The sequence below is a fragment of the Plectropomus leopardus genome, chromosome 7, assembly GCF_026936395.1.
Source record: "Plectropomus leopardus strain MGB_pleo_1.0 chromosome 7, ASM2693639v1, whole genome shotgun sequence".
Classification (NCBI taxonomy): domain Eukaryota; kingdom Metazoa; phylum Chordata; class Actinopteri; order Perciformes; family Serranidae; genus Plectropomus; species Plectropomus leopardus.
The window spans coordinates 12764071-12773451 of NC_142182.1; the positions used below are offsets into that span (position 1 = coordinate 12764071).

A 9381-nucleotide genomic window follows, 5' to 3' on the forward strand; every position below is an offset into this window, starting at 1 on the left:
ACGACCTTACATCGGTGTTTGCAGTCAAAGTGCCTCCATTGATTGGTGCATAACAGCATCAGTGCCTCGTGCACCGCCTCTTGTTGCAGCTCGTGCTCGGCCTGTAATACAGTTAATGGACAGCCGGTGTGATGTACTGTAGTTCCTCTGAGGACCATGTGTACTCTGTGTGTCTGTTATTATATGCCAAATGGCCCATGAATGATTGTCTGCTGTGTTTTTAAATAGTAGATAAGAAAATAAATTCACAAGAACAATATGATTTTTTAAAAAGTTTCTTTATGTTGACAGCTATATATTCCTTGCCTCAAATTCGGGATTTTAGTGACTAATAATGCAAGGACAATGAGGCATAAACACGTGTGTATGTAGCCTTTCAGCTGAGATCGGATGATACTAAAAAGGCAGTACCTTTTTACGTTATTGAGGCCTGTGTGCAGTAAAATATATTTGTCTTCATATATAACCGAGCAACAACACGCCACATGCAGGTTGCCGCCCCTGATTTTCGTTCTGACCGTTTGAACAAAAAATAAAGATAAGATTTGTTGTCATTCACGGCATTTCTGGATAGATTTTCGCGAGGCGTTATAACGAAAATGAACTTAATCCATATGTTGCCTTGTAGCGTGCAAAATGCTGTTAAATCCAATGCCGATTTTACACACAACTTCTTTAATTACTCAAAAATAGGCAAATTAAAAGAAAAAAGGTTCTAACCTAAATAATGAAAGTAACTCAACCTTACTTTATTATTATTTTTTAATAAACTTTACTTATACATAACTATTTGTGCTTATTGCTCTATATTAACATCTATTTCAACTCACTGAAAGTGAAATCTACACACCTTAAACACACACCTTGCATTTTAAAATGGGGAGCAGGAATCAGTTGATGCAGGTTGATAGATGAACTTTATTGTCCACCTCAGCAGAAATTTTTCTTTGGCTTCTCTCAAACACAGCAAAGATATTACACCAAAAACGTTTTTTTAATGCACAATAACACAGTGCAAAGAGGCAGGTAAGAGCAATAAGTTATATACATAATGAAAGAGGGCACATCTTATGGAATAGCTGCACTCCCTTCTGTGTGAAATGTCCACAGGGAATATAGGAGTTCTTATATATGTTGAGGTTTTGTGACAAAAACTAAAGAGAGGTTGGTGCTGCAGAGGCAAAGGAACTTGGCATCCTAAAGACATTTGCTTGTTTGGTCTTGAAGTAACCCTCCTAAGCATGGGGAGGAGAGGAAGCTATGTGTGTGTCTGATGCTTTATGTCCTGTTTTTTGTCACTGTGCTGCACGTCTGCATGTCTACTGCATGTGGGGACAACATTCAATGTGAGTTTTGACTGCTGGCTTTGTCCCGTCCTGTGGTCTTGCACTCCTCAGGCTGTGGGATGTAAATCCAGACTGTCGGAGGAAACACTGCATCAGTTGGCATGCTAGAATTTAAAATGTCTACAAAAGAAATTAACTGTTTTATACATGTGCATCTGAGCAGAGGGAGAATAATGGACAATCTCAGTTTGACAAAAATTTTATCATGATGACAAAAATATAAACGCTACCAAGTGGAAAAAAGAAAAATGGTTAAGAGACAGGATGGAGAAAAAAGAGTAACAGTGTGTGAGGGAAACAGAGATGAGCCCATAGTGAGACACAATCAGCAGAGTGCGCATGCTCGCACGAGGCTCATCAGAGCCTCACACTGTGTGGGTTGGCATTTTTCAAACAGCCACGTGAGGATGCAGCCGTTCCCTTTTCTCACAAATCTGTCATGACATGCTGATTAGCTTGGCTGTGATTGGCTGAGGATGATGTGAATCAGCAGTCAGAGGTGAAAGGGAAAATGTAGCATGGCTGCTTGGAGATGATGCTCACTGCGGCTGAAAACTCTTAAAGTAAAAATAGAGACGTGCATTGTGAACAAAATATGAATTTATCTGGAAAACAAATATATAATTTTTTTAGTTTCAAATATTCCTGCAGGCCGAGATAAAGAGAAATGGAATAAAATCGACACATTTTTTTAAAATGATCTTCATATCTTATCAGAATAATTTCTAACGGTCTCCCTGAGGTCTTTGGGTCCATCTCTGCAGGAATTCAAAGCCACATTCCAACAGGCTGATTTTAAGGGTGATTTACCATTCAGCATTCATATGGACACAGGGGACTTGAACCGTGTCTGATGTGTGGCTGCTGTGTGGCTGCTGTGTTAACCTTTGACCCCAGACTGTCTGGAGGGCCGCGGTGACAGAGAGTCAAGGTCAAGGGGAAGGGGGATGGGGATGGAGATGGGCGTGGGCAGCATCTGACGGGTGGAAGGGCTCCCTGTCTGGGAGTGCAGAACCCAGACAGTCCCAGACGTCTATCTGAGGGGAGACAGTGTTGTGTGTGAACCCCTTTAGATCCCCACATCCTACCCTGTCTGTTCCCACTCACCTCCGTGGCCCTGCAGGGGGAAACGGGGACCGGTGGTGTCTAGAGACCGGCGGGGTAAAGGTTCCCAGGCTGAGGAGACACACACATCTGAACATCACTAATCCTTTTAATTCATACAAACACAAACCCACAATCTTAATCCAGCCTTTTAAATAGCAATCTGCTCTATCTCACTTATACAAAAGCTTTTATCTTTAACTCTGACAGTGAAGTTTAGGTACGTTTACCTAAACGAGAATAAACTGCACATCTCTGTTCATTCAGCAATGTTTATTATCTACTTTTACTTTCAAACCATAATGACAACCAGTTTAGTTTTTTATTTTGTTTTTGTTCTTGAAAGTCTCAATATGTATGCATATCCATATAACATAGGCTTCTTGTACACGCATTAGTGTGTATATTTACATACAAGACAACATACAGTATAAGGGCCTAGATTTTGTTACAATGTGGGGGACACATATGAAATGTTTTTTTGGGGGGTCCTCTAACGGAATATTTTCTGGCATCTATTGATTAACTGATATTTGTTTAAATATCAAAAATATCAAATAGTCTGTACATTTTTTAGAAAATATTGTAATTATTTATATAAAAAAGGTGCTTGTCATATTTCAGATATCCATAAACTGTTAAAAGTTCCACCAAAGTCATTTCCACTTTAAACTCCTCAGATAGTTTCATTTCAATAACAGCTCAGAGACTGTCCTGATCTAGACTTTTGAATCCACCCCACTGAGCTAAAGTTGACTGATTCTGGAAACAGAGATGAAGTTGGGTGTGACTAGTTGACAATTCTGGTATCAGGTTGAGAGACCAAAAGAGGTAAAATTATCCATTAAGGAACACTTGCATAAAGAGCTGTGAAGCAAAACTTTGTTTTTTTTTCTTGTTTTCTGCCACATTAATGACATCATGACCCCTCAGAGTTATCATGACCTTTTGGAGGGGCCCAATTGCTATGTTGGGAACCAGTGGACCAAAATACCAATCTGTACATAAAGTTAAAACTATCTCAACCACGACCAGCTACAGCAGTAATAAGCTGCTCATGTACCGATACGTCAGGATTCAGAACCTCATTTGGTCAATTTTTCTGTTGAAGTGCTTCTACTTTTGATACACAAGTAAACTTTGCTCATAAAAGGCCAAATGTTTACTTAAAGATCCCCTCTTGACATGTTTGAAGACGTATGCTGTGTTCACACCGAATCAAACGGCAAATGGAAAACACCTTCTGGACAACAAACAGTCTAAAGGAACAGCCTGGACCCAAATGCAGAAACAGGAACTCACAAAGATCACTCTCTACTCAAAGGACACAGTAACAGAACATGACACGAACAAATCATGAATCCAAAAGACACTGATGTGAAAACCAGGACTTAAATACAAAGTAGACTGACGGGATGATGAAGTGCAGGTGGAGAAAAAAGGCAGAGAAGCTCAGGTGAGGGGAATAAGATGATTAGGCAGAAGAAAAGGCAGAGAGCTGACTGACTGGGAGAAACTGAGGAGCAGAGAAGGACTAACGAGGCTGATGCAGGGCAGATGTGTAGCTGGTAAACGAGAGAGCAGCGCATAATAGTTTTTTTTGTATTTATTATTTTATGTAGTTTTTAGAGTTTTGTCCTTGTGTGAGGGAGCTACGTAACATCTGGTTGTAAATTATGTTCCGAGGGACAGCAAATAAGCAAATATTTTAACCTTTAACGGCAATGACATCTACCATTATCATTACCAGCACCTCTGCCGGGCTCACCTCACTTTACTGTCCTACTTTATCCCATTAATATGATATCTAGTTTATCATCTGCCATCTCCAGGATCCACGTGAATGCAGCATTAAAAGTACTCTGCCAGAAATTATAATTTGTATTTCCTTTAAAACAGTACAATTACCTGTAATTTGGACCATTATTAGCATCAAAACTGGTTATTATGCCAAAGTCCTGCTTGTACATAAACCTCTAAAACTCATTTTTTTGGTCTTTTTCAATTTAAGGAGAGTGCAGAGACATTTTCTCTCTTCAGCGTCTGAATGTGAAAACAACCTTTACGTGTCAAACTCGTTAAATCATGTTAAATCATTCTGCAGTCAAGCTCAAACACTGAAAGTACAAAAGGCCGCTGCTTGTATCCAACTCTACAACATAAGTTTGATTTAACTTGAGGCTTGACTGAGCAACATGATGGAAAACATATTTTGGACTGGAGAGGGGCGTTAAGAACGGTTTAGATGCAGGATTTTTTACCTGCAGTAAAAATATTTTTTTACACTGTTGCAGGATGCTGTTAGCGCCACTGTCAACCTGGCTCACAGGTGAGGACACCAACACACAGCAGATGATTACAGGATGATTGAGCTTCTATTTGAAGAAGAGGCAGCTCCCTCTACAGGTAATAAATGGTGCCATTTTCATAGCAGCATTTACACACAATATGCCCCCAACCCCCTTTTCACTCTGCCAACTAACACAGCCTGCCATAGACACACACACACACATATAAACACACACACACACACGGTCACAGATATAAGGCCCCCCAGACCTCCCGGGTGATCTGCAGTGGAGCGTGTAGCCACCTGTCAATCACCAGATCTCGGCCGCCTTAAGAGAGACATTTCGTCTGGGACAACGGCAGCCCGTCCCTCCCCATACATTCTGCCTCCCCTAGCAACCACGGCCGGATGACTGAGAGGCTTTGTCCCCTCGCAACGGGAGTCCACCATTGAACCCAGGAGCCCGTAGCAACCAGAATTAGAGGGTGCCAGAAAGGGGTCTTTTCTGTGAAATGGGGGTGAAAGCTCTGTTCTTGTCCCTTCGTCTGGGATTCATATCAGGGGAGTGAATGGCGTCCACCCCCCTTCTTTTTAAATGCTGGTGTAACGGAGCGTATGAAGGGGCTAGCAGTGAGCGGATAGGATCATGGTTAATCTGCTGTTCCTCTCCACTGTGGTCCGATAGGGACACTTAAGCAGCCTCTGTGGACAGTTAGTGGCGTGGGGAGGCCTGTGGATACCTGGGGAGGCCTGAGCTGGATGGGGAAAGAGTGATGGTGGAAGGAGTGCTCAGATCATTCGCTAAAGTAAATGTGCAACAAAATATAGTATATGTACCCCACTACAAGTACAAGTAAACAGTTCACTGCCACTAGGCGGGTTTCCATTACAGATTTGTGCAGAGCTGATGTTATGTGATTTCTCCTCTCGCGATAACATTCCAGGAAGCATCGTGATGAATGTTCAAAACAGTTATGTCTTTTGCAGCCACCGCACTAGCTGTCATGATTTCCAATCAAAGGCGATGTAGGAGTGTTATGCAGGCAATAACGGAAAGACAAGGCCCTTATTTGTGGGAGTAACCAGTATGAGGGATTTCTGGGAGGTGATAGTTCATGATTTCACAGAGATATTGTGGATTCAAAACTTCCAGATGATCCACTCAACTTTTAAAGAGTTATGTGATGCAATAACACCTCAGCGCCTGCTGCGTCATGCCCAAGGGAGACAGTTCTGTGCATAGCCATCGCATCATGTGACCTATAAAAGGGAAAAATGCTTTCCCACTGCAGTTTTGCAAAATATGACTTTTTTGAATTGCCTGTAATACCACCTCATGCAAGTGCAAAACCATTTTGGGGATAAATGGGTGTTTTTTCAAACTTTTCCAGTAGGCATATTTTATATTTGCAATTTGGGGGTTGATGGAAATCCGCCTACTGTCACAAGCAACAGCCTCTTGTCTATGAATAGATGCACACTTGCTTCCCATATGAACCAGTTAGCAGTCTCAGATCCTCAGGTGGGCCCTTCTGGCCATTCACAAGTCAAGGCGTAAAACTAAAGGTGACCGTGCTTTTGCCGAAAGAGCCTGAGGAGATAAGGCAGACATATCTACGGCTGATATGTACAGATGATATCTCCAACAGTCAGCAATTCACACAAAAACAATCTTCACTGACAAATGACACAGGTAAGAGAAAACATGTAATTTTAATTTTTATTTTCACAAAATTTCACAAAATTAATTTAATAATAATAATAATTTAATAATAAGGATAAGAAAGAAAAACAATGCTTTGCTACACAAATTTGTATTCTTTTTGTTTTTAATTTTCTCTAATAGTTGCTGTTTGTGAAAATAGAAAAAAATACCTCTTAAGGCATCAAACAATTATTTCAATGAAACAGTCTAAGAAGTTTGGAGGTGAATTCACTCTGGCTGAACTGCTCACAGACATCTGAAATGTAACGAGGGGCCCCAACACTGCTTTTTTTGCAAAGGGCCACAAGCCAAAAAAGTTGGGAGCCACATTCTTTTTTAAAAGCTTGTCTATTTTTGTTAAACTGAACCCCCTCTGAAAGTATGTGAATACAAGTATCTCAATTTTTGAATAAATGAACTTTGTAACTTTCCAGCACTGGTAATGAAGAAAGGATCGATGTTGAGAAATTGCAGCACTCAATAAGTTCCAGTATCAGGAATCAAAAAGACAGTCCAGATCTAAATGGTCAGAGAGGTTTTGGAAGTCAGATGCACCTGCTGCGAAGCAACCTTTAGGTGACACAGAAGCTGCACAAAACGTGAGCAGATTAAGTATGGGGAGGAAAGAGTACAGGCTTGAATAGTTTATGACCAGTTCTATGGACTTGTGGTTTCTTTCAATGGGGGCTTTTACTGCTCTCTTTATGAGGGAGTGAACATGGATCCCTGAATGCTTCTCTAACCGCTGCAGATCCTCGTAACCGTAAAGTGAATTCAGTGGAGTTTTACCACAGAGTGACTGACACGTATGTGTAAACTGGGCCACAATTGGATGAATACGTTGCCAACATATTCACCATTGGGCATATTACGTTGTTTTCTCAGAAGAATGTTGAAAAATAAAAAAAACAAAAAGCCAAATAGCCACAAGCAGGTGCTCTAACACGACCTCCCACGTTGCACTTTAGCCCTGTAGTGTTCTGTGCGTTTTACACCATCACGTATAGAAGATTACAAACTAATCTCAACCTACAAACAACATCGCTGGCATGCAGAGAAAACATGCTCTTCCTGGTATGTTCTTTATCATTAATGAGCGTCCTCGCGGCCCCCTGTATGGGAGCGTGTTTTGTGCTGCTTCCATTCTAAGCTCTCGTCCTGCACCCCTTTTCCCACCCTCTCCTTTCCCCCCAGACCTGTCAATCAAAGATCATGATTGAGCCCGGATGGCAGGCAGTCAGTCATCAGCAATGAAAAAGTGAGGCCTCACGCTCTGTCTGTTCCTCCCCCTTTTCATGCCCCCTTGCCTCCTTGAGTTCTTCCATCTCACCTTCTCTGTGGCCCCACTCTGCTGTCCACATACAGTTTGTGGAAGTCACATCTGTGGACAGTTTCTGTCCAACAGAGCGCCTTCAAATATGGCTGTCATGATGCCATAAGTCTCGCCTTGCTCGACCTCAGAGGGGGAAGGCCTGGCATCATTTATAAATAACTCTGATTTAGTTTTAACAGGCTTCTGCATTTGCCCTGTAAGTGGTTGATGAATAAACATGAGTGAAGTTGGGGCGGGAACTGCATGGGGGTATGAGAAGAGGCCCGATCTGTGTGTGTGTGTGTGTATTTGTGTGTGTGTGTATATGGGGGTATCGGGGGCAATGGGGGAGTCTTTCTTCCCAGCAGGGCTGCATCTCGTTTAATTGGAGCACTTGTGGCACCATTACCTCCTTTACTCAAACACGTTACTGATGACAAAAGAAAACAGCACTAAGCCTGCCTTTGTTAGCAAGGAGACTGGACGAGGCCATGGATTCCTCGCTGCTACTCATGTGTGGGAATCATACACACTCCCACCACTAGCTGCCGCCTGCCTTCGATCAGTGACGCGCCGCGGCCAGGTGTACAGAAGACGGAGCATGTGGAAACTGTGATGAACAGAGACAAGGGCGAAGGTTTCGTTCCTATATTGGGAGGGGACAAATATGAGGCTGGAGTTTGGGGGTCCTTTACCAGACGATTTTTAGAATAAAACACTGAATTTTTCTAACATGATTATTTTTTATGAATTATTTTCTACCCTTTGCATTGATTTGTGGCATAAAAGTCTTTAATTTTGTCCAAAAAAAGTCCTGTTGTGGGAGGGACAGACAATACACTGAGCAGAAGAAAATACTTCCTTATTTATTATCCAATTCAGACAAACTGGAAGAGTTTTTAAAACTCTTTTACATTTTAAAATTCTTTAAATCAGACTAAAAGAACTGTTGAAATTTGTTGATTGGATAAAAGGGACAATTTTCTTGTCTTTTTTTTTTTTGTCCAGCTTTATGCTCCGTATCACAATCTGAAATAGACAAAACATTGGGCTGACTGACAGCCGTAACCACATATTCTACATATTGAGGGGGCTGCGTCCCCCACGTACCCCCTGAACTCCACACCTATGGATAGAGAAGCTGTTTATGGAAAGCAGAAATAAAACTGCATAGTGTAATGACATTCAGTATTTATGGACATCACATTTCTCTTGGAATTAACTACCTTGTCCACATTTCTACCCATCACTGTGCAAAAAAAACAACAACCAAAAAACAATATTCACAGGAATTCTCTCTATCAGTCAATTTAAACTGATAGACTCCAGCATATGTGTGCCGCCCTGCCAGCAACCTTGCCCTTTTGCTTCCCTTTGACCTGAGGTCATGATGATGAGGCTGGCCTCTAGTTTGTTTTTGGTCACCACAGTGTCCCGAGAGAGCAATAAGGGTGTGACCTTTACCCTCAGTCTGACTCCACTGCAGAGGGCTTGCTGAAGGACCCTTAAATGAAGGAAACAACTAATTTCCTCCTTTTTTTATTGGTGAATCTTAATGTTTTTGATCCATTATTTCCAATACAACTATTTTTTTCAAAAGTGGTTAAAGTTAATAAATTGCTAA

At 41.5% G+C, this 9381-nt stretch overlaps 1 long non-coding RNA gene across 1 annotated transcript; it reads right to left on the minus strand.

Moving 5' to 3' along the window:
• Nucleotides 1-924: 924 nt before the first annotated feature.
• LOC121949788 (uncharacterized) lies at nucleotides 925-3877 on the minus strand. The gene is made up of 3 exons (XR_006106298.2): nucleotides 3753-3877; nucleotides 2454-2522; nucleotides 925-1418 (listed from the first exon to the last, which is right to left on the minus strand). It is a non-coding gene; the product is annotated as an uncharacterized LOC121949788 (long non-coding RNA).
• Between the last annotated feature and the right edge of the window lie 5504 nt (nucleotides 3878-9381).